This window comes from Oncorhynchus keta, chromosome 7, assembly GCF_023373465.1.
Source record: "Oncorhynchus keta strain PuntledgeMale-10-30-2019 chromosome 7, Oket_V2, whole genome shotgun sequence".
Lineage (NCBI taxonomy): Eukaryota > Metazoa > Chordata > Actinopteri > Salmoniformes > Salmonidae > Oncorhynchus > Oncorhynchus keta.
The window spans coordinates 12518719-12530210 of NC_068427.1; positions in this window are offsets into that span (position 1 = coordinate 12518719).

An 11492-nucleotide genomic window follows, 5' to 3' on the forward strand; every position below is an offset into this window, starting at 1 on the left:
AGGCAGGTAGTTGGCTCTGGCAGATCCTGGCTGGCTGGCGGATCTGGAAGAGTCTGGTTGACTGGCAGATCTGGAAGAGTCTGGTTGACTGGCAGATCTGGAAGAGTCTGGCTTACTGGCAGATCTGGAAGAGTCTGGCTGACTGGCAGATCTGGAAGAGTCTGGCTGACTGGCGGATCTAGCTGCTCTGGCTGCTCCATGCAGACTGGCAGCTCTGGCTGCTCCATGCAGACTGGCACCTCTGGCTGCTCCATGCAGACTGGCAGCTCTGGCTGCTCCATGCAGACTGACAGCTCTGGCTGCTCTATGCAGACTGACAGCTCTGGCTGCTCTATGCAGACTTGCAGCTCCATGCAGACTGGCAGCTCTGGCTGCTCTATGCAGACTGGCAGCTCTATGCAGACTGGCAGCTCTGGCTGCTCCATGCAGACTGACAGCTCTGGCTGCTCCATGCAGACTGGCAGCTCTGGCTGCTCCATACAGTCTGACAGCTCAGGCTGCGCTGAACAGGCAGGAGACTCCGGCAGTGCTGGAGAAAAGGAAGGCTCTGGCTGCGCTAAACAGGCGGGAGACTCCGGCAGCGCAGGAGAGGAGAAAGGCTCCGACAGCGCTGAACAGGCGGGAGACTCCGGCAGCGCTGGAGAGGGGGGGGGTTCAAATCTCTGCTAGCCAATCCACTGAAAGGGCTAGCATCATGACAATACATTTCAGCCAATCAGTTATGACAAGGTAGGGGTGGTATACAGAAGATAGCCCTATTTGTTAAAAGACCACGCCCATATTATGGCAAGAACAGATCAGATGAGCAAAGAGAAACAACAGTCCATTATTACGTTAAGACATGAAGGTCAGTCAATCCGGAAAATGTCAAGAACTTTGAAAGTTTCTTCAAATGCAGTCGCAAAAACCATCAAGTGCTATGATGAAACTGGGTCTCATGAGGACCGTCACAGGAAAGGAAGACCCAGAGTTACCTCTGCTGCAGAGGATAAGTTCATTAGAGTTACCAGCCTCAGAAATCGACAATTAACTGCACCTCAGATTGCACCTAACAGACACATCTCAACATCAACTGTTCAGAGGAGACTGCATGAATCAGGCCTTCATTGTCAAATTGTTGCAAAGAAACTACTACTAAAGGACACCAATAAGAAGAAGAGACTTGCTTGGACCAAGAAACATGAGCAATGGACATTAGACCGGTGGAAATCTGTCCTTTGGTCTGATGAGTCCAAATTTGAGATATTTGGTTCCAAAGAAGAGACGCAGTGTAGGTGAACAGTTGATCTCTGCATGTGTGGCTCCCACCGTGAAGCATGGAAGAGGAGGTGTGATTGTGTGGGGGTGATTTTCTTGTGACCCTGTCAGTGATTTATTTAGAATTCAAGGCACAATTAACCAGCATGGCTACCACAGCATTCTTCAGCGATACACACTTCGTGGGACTATCATTTGTTTTTCAACAGGACAATGACCCAAAACACACCTTCAGGCTGTCTTAAGTGCTATTTGACCAGGAAGGAGAGTGATGGAGTGCTGCATCAGATGACCTGACCTTCACAATCACCCAACCTCAACCAAATTGAGACAGTTTGGTATGAGTTGGACCGTAGAGTGAAGGAAAAACAGTCAAAAAGTGCTCAGCATATGTGGGAACTCCTTCAAGACTGTTGGAAAAGCATTCCAGGTGAAGCTGGTCGAGAAAATGCCAAGACTGTGCAACGCTGTCATCAAGGCAAAGCTGGCTACTTTGAAGAATCTAAAATATATTTAGATTTATTTAACACTTTTTTGGTTACTACGTGATTCCATATGTGTTATTACGTAGATTTGAATTCTTCACTATTATTCTACAATGTCGAAAATAGTCAAAATGAAGAAAAACCCTTGAATGAGTAGATGTGTGCAAACTGTTGACTAGTACCGTACGCTCCATGGACTTTTCTCAGTGCCATTATTTTACAGTGGTATTCTCCTTCGGTCATTTCAAAAATATAACTTTATTGTGTAATAAAACAATTTAAAATAGATTCTGAAGTATATACTGTCAACTCAACATTTCAACCGGTGTTTGTGTGTGTCATGTTAAAATCCCCCTACACTGATGATTGATGCATGCATGACAAAATGGACTGAGATAATGTCAATCCTCAATGCCAAATAAAAAACCAATTGCAATGAATCCATTAATGAAGGGCTGAGGGAACTGCTGTCTTTCCTATTTTAATGAGATATGAAGAGTATCACACCCCTGTGATTCTGCTGCATTAGAATTACATCCACCCCACCTTTGTTTGCATTTCAAAGAGAGCCCGTGGGAACATGCCTTGCATATTTACATCTGATTAACAACTATTTTTTCCTGTAAAATGTTCATCAGTGACAGTGATAAGACCACACAGTAATTCAACACTGAGCCTGATGATAGTAAAACTATAAACAGTCTGATTAATGTCACATGGCATGGGAATACACGCACAGTTGAGTTGATCAAAATAGATTTTCAAAGGGAATATATTATTTTTTCAAATTACTGTGACTAAATGGATTATGAGAACATATTAATGTAGGCCTTAATCATTCAATAACATTAAGGTTAACAGAAAGACTACTGTATAGGGTTCTAGACTGAGCTGTTTCAAGAGGTAGGACATGAAGAATGACAGTTTAAGGTTAAATAATACTTGCAGAGGAGGGTGACAAGCATGATGTAAGAAAATATATAAATATATATATCATCCTGCAAATCTGAAATGCCATGTTTGGCGTGCCGTCTCCGGTGAGCCACTTACAGAGAACATGACTTTTCACTCTGTATATGTATCTCATATTTTTTTGCAGCGTATTCCTCCTCAAAGATGGGATTTACATCATCTGTCCATATTAGAGAATAAAAAGTATGGGTAAAGAATGGCCTGCCTCGTACCTACAGTACCACAGCGTTAACGAACCCAGACATCCAGCATGCAGAGGTGAGGAAAACATGAAAGTTCAAAATGTTAAGGTAAAGCTTGGGAATGCAAAAAATAAATAAAAATAGTACACCATAATTTCCGATGCAAACTTTGTTTCGCAGAGCTCTGTGTAAGGTATGAAGTATGAACTAACCATGTGATTATTAATTGGGCCCATTTTAATTTGACGATTCCGGACTGCATATGTTGGCAGCTCTCCACAAGGTCTGTCTGCGCAGGAGCGTGTCGAGGGGGTACCAGGCTGGATGCCTCTACCATTTAGAGAGCAGCTTGGCACTCGCACATTGGAATACCAATGAGTGGGGTTCAAAAGGCACGGCTCCTCTCGGAGACGACTCTCCTTCCCCTACTCGGCTCCAGAGGGTCTCCACGGACTAATTTCCAAAACCACCTCTTAATATGGGCTTGTTTCAATCACCCGAACAGACAGCTTCATCCCCTGATATAGAATGTTTCTAGATTAGAACGACGCATACTAACTGCTCTGCAGATCAGATTCACATACAGAAAAGGATTAATGGGTCTTTAATGCCATTTGGCTCTGAAATAATAGTTTATACATTTTTGTGGTTCACATTGACACATGACAATCTTAAAGAGTGGAATCAAAAAAACGGCATGGAGTTATAATGATGAAGTGAAGGCAAAAAGACATCGTGCTGGAAGTGAGGATCTCGGAGACCAAGACGTTTTCTTTCAGCATGAATGACCAGTCTGTCGCGTTCATCTTTTCATGCTGGACATTTACTTTAAAACTTCATCTCACGGCTGTGAATATAAACTTCAAATGAATCTCCAACGGATAAAAAAATTTAAAAAAGAATTCTGAGAGACTTCATTTGACTCTGAAAGCTGTCTGTTTTAGTCATTTCATCCCAGGCTTTATCTACTCGTTCAAAGCCCGGGGGCTTAAGAAGACTAGACAGAAGGGACAGCCAAAGTCCTATTTAAGAAGTGCATACTGTATGTTATGACTTAAGAGCTTTCTGGCCATATTAGTAGTAACAATCTTGAGGGGATACCTTTTTGTGAAAGTCATATTGTAAATGAACAAATGAATGGGAAAATGCGCAATAGGAACGTCTCGTATCTGTCAGTTATGAATCTCATTATTTTCCCTCTGACATGGTCTCTCGATACCATACATGGCTACCGGTTTTTTAAGTGAATGTTTTCCCCTTTTGTTTGTGAGAAGACTTAAGAGGTAGGCTTTCCCATGAGCTGGAGTGGAGTGAAAGATAAACTCTCATCAGCATGTGCATATGGAAACACAAGGATAGACATGGAGGTGTCCATAGAAACACACTTGAACATTATGAAAAGGATGCTCCCAAGGACATGGATTTTTTTTTGTGTGTGTAGAAATTTGTTTCTCATTCACCCTCTGAAAATAATGTTTATTTACTGAGTTTATAAGAACACGCTATATGCCTATTACTTTCATTCAGTCACGCACATCTAATTCCTTTGGTTAAGTTCCTGACAAAATTTTGTGACATGTTTTCTTCTGCAAATAGAATGGGATTGATCCTGCGGTTGAAAAGGTAACCATGGAGATGTCTATTTGGATAGGGAAACAATAAGGGAACAACCTGTTTGAATGCCTCTGTGCCCTGTGTGACGTGAGAGGGGTTAATAGGCTGCAATAGTTGCATGGAATTTGACTACTGAACTATAGAACTCTTTGGAGTGTCAGCATTAAACGCAACTATTGATTACAATGCAATAATGCTGAGTGGGTTGTGGTCCCCACGGTCCAATCTGCCCTTCAGCAGATTGGAAGCTGGACACACCTTGTGTGTTTACTCACTGGTACACTCTACAAACCTAAATGACATTGTCCAATGAAAGCTGTCCATCTGAATGTTATATTTCTGATCATTTTACAACGTTGCTTTTCATCTGAGTGGGAAACACTCAGTAGCTACACACACCACTTAACTCCGTCAGTAAAATGTAACATCCATTCTTCCACTGAATCAAAATCCCTTTCACGCTCTAGCTTTTCCTAACATTGAACGGCACAGAAACAATCTCACAAACTAGGACACGTAAAATGATGAGAAAACTGTGGGGAGGATTCCTGTAGATTGATTCTCCCAACGCCTCATTGTTCTCTGGTTAGTCATTTATTGACTACAATGGTGGAGGTGAGGCTACGCAGAGAGAGAGACAGCCTGCCCTGTTTAATCCTTGGGGCATCGGTGGAAGGTGGTCACTTGTTAATAGAATGCTAAGGCCTACGTGGAAATAAGCACAGCATATGAGACCCTAAACTGATTTAAACAAGATATGACCTAGGTTCAGTGGTGGAAAAAGTACCCAAATGTCATTCTTGAGTAAAAGTAAAGATACCTTAATAGAAAATTGCTCAAGTAAAAGTGAAAGTCACCCAGTAAAATACTACTTGAGTAATAGCCTAGATGTGTTTGGTTTTAGTTATACTTAAGTATCAAAAGCACAATAGAAATCATTTCAAATTGCCTTTATTAAGCAAACCAGATGGCACAATTGTCTTTCTTTTTTTTCTTCTTTTTTTTTAGGATAGCCAGGGGACACACTCTCACACTCAGGCATCATTTATAAACTATGCATTTGTGTTCAGTGAGTCGACCAGATCAGAGGTAATAGGGATGACCAGGGATGTTCTCTTGATAAATACATGCATTTAACCATCTTCCTATCCTGCTAGCCATTCAAAATGTAATGAGTACTTTTGGGTGTCAGGGAAAATGTATGGAGTAAAAAGTATATTATTTTCTTTAGGAATGTAGTGAAGTAAAAGTAAAAGTAGTCAAAAATAGAAATAGTAAAATAAAGTACTGATACCCCAAAAAACAACTTAAGTATTTTTTACTTAAGTACTTTACACCACTGCCCAGGTTGAGCTCCAGTCCTTCAGGGAGAATAAGGCCATTCTGTAGAATAACATTTGGAGGCTTTAGATGTATTGCAGATCTTATGGTCTTATGGTCATACAAGGGGCAGTTATTCTGGGGCCAACTGTATCAAGCAGTAGGAGTGCTGAGTTAGGATTTGTTTAGTCTTTTAAATCACAATTAATAAGATTATGTGGATAGGGGGATCTAATCCTAGATCAGCACTCCTGCTCTTAGATGCTTGATACATATGGCATCTGGACAGTAACCCAGTGTCCTATATGGACAAGCAGAGAATCATGTTTTTCACATAGCTTATATAATTTATATTCACATATCCTACTGCAAGCAGATCATCCTGCGTATTCTTTGAGGGAAATATCTTATCATTTCTATTTACATATTTTATCAGGTGTAAATACAGTAGAGAATGAGGGATAGATTTTCTTTTTGTTGGTATGATAGCAGTGATTAACCTTTTGTGTATATCAACTTTCTGTTCAAACATCTTGTTTTGGTTGTATCTCACACCTCCGATTACATCAATGCAGCCGGATACAAAGGGGAAAATCCTCTGGCTATATATCTAGTTCTCTATTCCACTTCCAGTCAATATTTATTCAATGCCAGGCAGAAATGTGTTTTCAATTGCAATGCTCTCATCAAGCCAGCCCTGTAGAACAAAACCCAGAACATGAAGATGTGTGTGTGTGTGTGTGTGTGTGTGTGTGTGTGTGTGTGTGTGTGTGTGTGTGTGTGTGTGTGTGTGTGTGTGTGTGTGTGTATGTGTGTGTGTGTGTGTGTGTATGTGTGCGTGCGTGCGTTTGTGTATATATACACTACCGTTCAAAAATTTGGGGTCACTTAGAAATCAAATCAGATTTATTTATATAGCCCTTCTTACATCAGCTGATATCTCAAAGTGCTGTACGGAAACCCAGCCTAAAACCCCAAACTGCAAGCAATGCAGGTGTAGAAGCACAGTGGCTAGGAAAAACTCCCTAGAAAGGCCAAAACCTAGGAAGAAACCTAGAGAGGAACCAGGCTATGTGGGGTGGCCAGTCCTCTTCTGGCTGTGCCGGGTGGAGATTATAACAGAACATGGCCAAGATGTTCAAATGTTCATAAATGACCAGCATGGTCAAATAATAATAATCACAGTAGTTGTCGAGGGTGCAGCAAGTCAGCACCTCAGGAGTAAATGTCAGTTGGCTTTTCATAGCCGATCATTAAAAGTATCTCTACCACTCCTGCTGTCTCTAGAGAGTTGAAAATAGCAGGTCTGGGACAGGTAGCATGTCCGGTGAACAGGTCACGATTCCATAGCCACAGGCAGAACAGTTGAAACTGGAGCAGCAGCAAGGCCAGGTGGACTGGGGAGAGCAAGGAGTCATCATGCCAGGTAGTCCTGAGGCATGGTCCTAGGGCTCAGGTCCTCCGAGAGAGAGAAAGAAAGAGAGAAAGAGAGAATTAGAGAGAGCATACTTAAATTCACACAGGACACCGGATAAGACAGGAAAAGTACTACAGATATAACAAACTGACCCTAGCCCCCTGACACATTAACTACTGCAGCATAAATACTGGAGGCTGAGACAGGAGGGGTCAGGAGACATGTGGCCCCATCCTATGATACCCCCGGGCAGGGCCAAATAGGAAGGATATGACCCCACCCACTTTTCCAAAGCACAGAACCCACACCACTAGAGGGATATCTTCAACCACCAACTTACCATCCTGAGACAAGGCCGAGTATAGCCCACAAAGATCTCCGCCACGACACAACCCAATGGGGGCGCCAACCCCCCAAAATGTCCTTGTTTTTGAAAGAAAAGCAAAAGAAATGGTCCATTAAAATAAATTGAAATTGATCAGAAATACAGTGTAGACATTGTTAATGTTGTAAATGACTATTGTGGCTGGAAACTGCAGATTTTTTAAATAGAATATCTACAGTTGAACTCGGAAGTTTAAATACACTTAGGTTGGAGTCATTAAAACTCGTTTTTCAACCACTCCACTAATGTCTTGTTAACAAACTATAGTTTTGGTGTAACGATAGTCTGTGGTGGAAGAAGGTGAGGAGCAAAGCGCAGCGTGGTAAGTGTTCATGTTATTTAATAAAGTAATGAACACTGAATAAAACAATAAACGTGAAGTAATCAAACCGAAACAGTCCCCTGACACGGAAAATAAACACCCACAACTCAAAAGTGAAACCGGGCTCCCTAAGTATGATTCTCAATCAGGGACAACGATTGACAGCTGACTCTGATTGAGAACCATATCAGGCCGAACCACGCAGCCGTCATACCGCTCAGGAAGGAGACAAGTTCTGTCTCCTAGAGATGAACGTACGTTGGTGCGAAAAGTGCAAATCAATCCCAGAACAACAGCAAAGGACATTGTGAAGATGCTGGACGAAACAGGTACAAACATATTTATAACCATAGTAAAACAAGTCCTATATCGACATAACCTGAAAGGGTGCTCAGCAAGGAGGAAGCCACTGCTCCGAAACCTCCATAAAAAAGCGAGGCTACGGTTTGCAACTACCACATGTTGACGAAGATTGTACTTTTTGGAAAAATGTCCTCTGGTCTGATGAAACAAAAATAGAACTGTTTGGCCATAATGCCCATCGTTATGTTTGGAGGAACAAGGGGGAGACTTGCAAGCTGAAGAACACCATCCCAACTGTAAACACGGGGGTGGCAGCATCATGATGTTGGGGTGCTTTGCTGCAGGAGGGACTGGTGCACTTAATGGCATCACGAGGAAGTAAAATTATATGGATATATTGAAACAACATCTCAAGACATCAGTCAGGAAGTTAAAGCTTGGTAGCAAATGGGTTTTCCAAATGGACAATGACCCCAAGCATACTTCCAAGGTTGTGGCAAAATGGCTTAAGGACAACATAGTCAAGACATTGGAGTGGCCATCACAAAGCCCCTGACCTCAATCCTATAGAACATTTGTGGGTAGAACTGAAAAGGTGTGTGCGAGCGAGGAGTCCTACAAACCTGACCCAGTTACACCAGCTCTGTCAGGAAGAATGGACCAAAATTCACCCAACTTATTGTGGGAAGCTTGTGGAAGGCTACCCAGCAGGTTTGACCCAAGTTAAACAATTTAAAGGCAATGCTACCAAATACTAATTGAGTGTATGTAAACTTCTGACCCACTGGGAATGTGATGAAAGAAATAAAAGCTGAAATAAATAATTCTCTCTACTATTATTCTGACATTTCACATTCTTAAAATAAACTATACATAGGCATACAGAGGCCCATTATCAGACCATCACTCCTGTGAAAGTATTAGCAGCATAACCTTTTGGCTAGGTGGCTATGGATCATTCACAGTGCTTCATTCATGTCAGTGGCCGCAGCTTGGAAATGTAGTCCATCCATAAACAAAAATGACTATAAAACAAGTAATGATGAACATTGCTTAAGTACATTATATTTCTGGTATTATTAGAATTGAGATTGAGCCTCACCATGACTTTAGGATCATATTCTACTACACACTAAATAAGTGACCTTGACATTACTATAGGTTGTTGGGAACTGAGGTGAAACAATGGTGTAAGTATTGAGCAGAGGAGGCTGGTGGTAGGAGCTATAAACCAGCAACCTTTTGGTCACCGGCCCAATGCTCTTAACCGCTAGGTTACCTGCTGCATACCATGGTCAACATATGCCTTTGCAGAAGCTGAAATAAATAATTCTCTCTACTATTATTCTGACATTTCACATTCTTAAAATAAAGTGGTGATCCTAACTGACCTAAGACAGTGCATTTTTACTAGGATTAAATGTCAGGAATTATAAAAACTGAGTTTAAATGTATTTGGCTAAGGTGTATGTAAACTTCCGACTTCAACTATACATAGGCATACAGAGGCCCATTATCAGACCATCACTCCTGTGTTCCAATGGCACGTTGTGTTAGCTAATCCAAGTTTCTTCTTTTAAAGGGCTAATTGATCATTAGAAAACCCTTTTGCAATTATGTTAGCACAGCTGAAACAGTCCTGAAACATGTGACCTTTGTGATAAGATAGTGTTCACCTATGCATACAGTACTGAATCATGTGACCTTTGTGATAAGATAGTGTTCACCTATGCATACAGTCCTGAAACATGTGACCTTTGTGATAAGATAGTGTTCACCTATGCATACAGTCCTGAAACATGTGACCTTTGTGATAAGATAGTGTTCACCTATGCATACAGTACTGAAACGGTAAAGCCTTCTGATTTACTGTACTCCCACACATACTGTAGATACCTGATATGATATCAGATTCAATGGAGAGATTGCATATCACATTTCCTATTCCTCTGGTACTGGAAGAATGGCACCTTTGTAAGCAAAAATATGTGAAAGAAAGAGAACTCTACCTTCCTTTGAAAGGTATGCAATTCAGTGGAGGCTGCTGAGGGGAGGATGGCTCATAATAATGGCTGGAATGGAGCAAATGGAATCGCATCAAACACATGGTTTCCATGTGTTTGATATATTTGATACCATTACACTAATGCTGCTCCAGCTGTTACCAAGAGCCCATCCTCCCCAATTAAGGTCCCACCAACCTTCTGTGGTGCAATTACAATTTCACAATTCCAATGGATGTGGCAAGGCTAGAGTTGACACACATGAGACCGAAGAGTCTTGTGCTATGGCTAGGCATTTCCAAGTCCCAGAGAGTGACTATAAAATGAATGAAGGGGGAACTCTGACTTTTAGTCAATGTAAAAATGGCATTACTGTTATTATTCAGTCATCTGGAGGGTACTGAATTTATATCATGGATGCCTCATGCTTAGAATTTTGATGTCTAGTATTTCAATTCTCTCAACATCAGGGATCTGGCCAGGTGTACACCAGAGACTGTGCATTGTGAGGGGTACAGAATGAGGGATATCAAAAAGGAAATGGGATGTTTTTATGGTCCCACTATTGAGTAATATGGGCCATTCCATATATTCATTTTAAGTGACTCGTTTTCTGTACTATAATATGTACCCGTAAAAAGTGATTGTTTTCATTTGGGAAGATAACAGACACATGCACGCACGCAAGAACACACAAACGCGCATACATAGTACTCTCTGGAGACCTCAGATCCCCTGGATCTCTAGAGAGTGTCTGCATTATGTTTGAGTCTCAGCTACCACTGGGGTTTCCCCCTCAAAATCTCTTGGAGTGCCGGGACTTGATGAAGAGTCTTTAAACAAATCAACAAAGCAAAAAGAAAGCCAATGAAGTGCCATGAATCAACTCTCCATAAAGTTTAGGATGCTGGCGAGGGATGACGTATGTGCTTGCACTTCGGGAGTAAATGGTTCTCCGTCAATTGTGCTGGAATGCTATCCTTGTCCTAGAGTACTGCTTCACATTTCTGAGAAGTGTCTTATTCGGTGGAAATGATATTATATGTTTTTGGAATTTCATTTCCAATAACAAGGCTCTTCAGTCTTTGGAGAACAAGGGTGCTCTTCGTAAAGTGTTCCATACTTACACAAGGGGGATGAGAGTTAATGAAAGCCAATATCTGTTACAAATTCTGAAACAAGGCCCTTAATAGACCACAAAGATTGGTTGGGAAAATAGGGGCAAGGAGTCA